The following is a 2,177-nucleotide window of genomic DNA, read 5'->3' as shown; positions in this document are numbered from 1 at the left end:
GGTTTTGTTTTGGTTTGGGTTTTTTGGTATTTTTTAAGATGAGAATTTAGAAACTAACTGTAACCCTAGCCATGTCTAGGTTCAGGGTCCTGGGGTGTCAGATAGCCTTGGTTAACCTCCCAGCCCCTAAGGCTCTTGGTGGAGTGCTTTGTTGTGCTTTCCCCACACACTGGAGTACATGCAGTCTAACTATTTACACAGTTTATTATTTACAAAACAGTCAACATACGAATGAGGTTAATAGTAGAACAGGATATCAATAATCTACTTGCCAAAGGCAGGTATCAGTGAATGAAAACACTCTATAAAAATTGAATCAAAGACACCCTCAGTACAACTCCTCAACTTAAACCTTGAGACTCCAGTGAATTTCAGCAGGAGCACACAGGGTTAACACAAACATCAACTCTCCTTCACACTGGCAGCACAATAACCCTGGCTGGTGCTGCTGCTTCAGAAAGTCCTGCTCTCTGCTGGAGCCTGCATGGGGAAGAGATGCTCTCCTCTGCTCCAGCTGTCTGTGGTATCTGCAAAGAAACACATACTGTCCCCTTTCCCCAAAAGCACCTTTCTCCAATTCCCAGACACAGCCCCTTGTCCTGAAAATTGAAACAACCCTGGGTTTACCACCCACCTGGCTCCAGGCTGTTTCTCAGCTAACTCTCCCCAGAGCCTTCCCAGATCAACATCCTGCCCTCCTAGGCAAGTCTACCTTATAACCCTTTTTACTCCACTCAGCTCCCTCTGCCTCATAGAGGGGGAAAAAGGATACCAAGTTATCTTTTCCCCATCTCTAAGAGCAGGTTCACTTCACAGACAGGCTGCAGGGTGGCTACTCCATGAGCTCTGTGGTCCAGGGGCTCCTTCCCTTCTCTGAGCCTGCCTAAGTCCTCAGGGATGAGTTTCCTCCCCTCTCCTGCCTTGGGAGCCGGTCAAAAACATGCATATGCTCTTGCAAGCAACAACTTTCTGCAAACTTTCCTGCTCTGCCTTTGTAGGGATCCTGAGCCCTGCTGCAAATCCAGCAGCAGCTGTTGCATAACTTTTTCCTCCCTTGGCACAGCTTTCTTATTTTTATGGCATGTTAGCCAAAAGGAAAGACTGTCTGATAGAAGCTCTAACTGTGAGCTCTGGGTTGTCGGTAGAGTTGGTTTGAACTTTTCTGATGAAAATGTTTTCTGTTGGAGAACGCCAATTCATCAAACATAAAGCAACATGCTTCTGTGAAATATTTTGTTTGGACAGATATAGGCCTGATTCCCTGCCAACTTGCCTGCCTCCCTGATTCCTTAGAAGCTTGCTTGCCAGGCTGGTGGGGAGCCAGAGTCTCTAGAGCTTTTAGGTTTCGGGGCATTTTTTTACAAGGGAAAATTTCCCAGTGGAAAGAAATACCTATTCCCACCTAGTTCCAGTGAACAGTGCCTTATGGAGAACATTCTACCTCTAGCTGGGGCTTCCTAGCTTGTAGGCAGCCTGTCAGGTTTGCTTAGGTTCCCTTGCTTCTATGACCTTACTGGATGGTCTACTAGGAGAGTTGGTGGGACTGCAACTTATTTGAAATAGTCCATGCAATTTTTTTTTGAACTTTTTCATGCTGTGGGGAAACATCACATTTCCAAGTTTTTGTACCACTTGGAATGAGAGCAATTGCTTTGGAAATGCAGTGCATCCCGCTGGATGCAAGATCCATGTTGTGCCCAACTTGTTGCAGTTAAAAGTGGGTTTTTAGACCTAGTGTAGTTAAGGATTGATGTGACACCTTTGTTCGACTAATTGCAGAAAGGCTTTAATAACAATACCACAAACAAGCTATAAAACCAAATGACAGAAAAAGATTCTTTCCCAATATAAAATGAGCTGTTACAGAAAGTCCTAGTACCCATTTAGTAGGGCTGTGTGAAATGGAAGCATTTCATTTTGATGGAATAGTGTTCCATTTTGAATTTGGTTTCGATCTGAAATACCTGTTCCATTCTGTTCGGTCGAAACAGTTTTGATGCTGTTTTGACATTTCGCCCATAGGATAGAATGGGGAAGGTTAAAACAGTGTATAATTTTGTCATTTCTGGCCCAATTTGAATGAAACTTATTTCATAGATTTCATAGACATTAGGGCTGGAAGGGACCTTGGGAGATCATCGAGTCCAGCCCCCTGCCCAAAGGGCAGGAAGTCAGCT

The sequence above is a fragment of the Crocodylus porosus genome, unplaced genomic scaffold, assembly GCF_001723895.1.
Source record: "Crocodylus porosus isolate Cpor-Errol unplaced genomic scaffold, CroPor_comp1, whole genome shotgun sequence".
In the NCBI taxonomy this organism is placed as follows: domain Eukaryota; kingdom Metazoa; phylum Chordata; order Crocodylia; family Crocodylidae; genus Crocodylus; species Crocodylus porosus.
The sequence above is the reverse complement of the archived record's forward strand: the minus strand, read 5'-3'. Positions refer to the sequence as shown.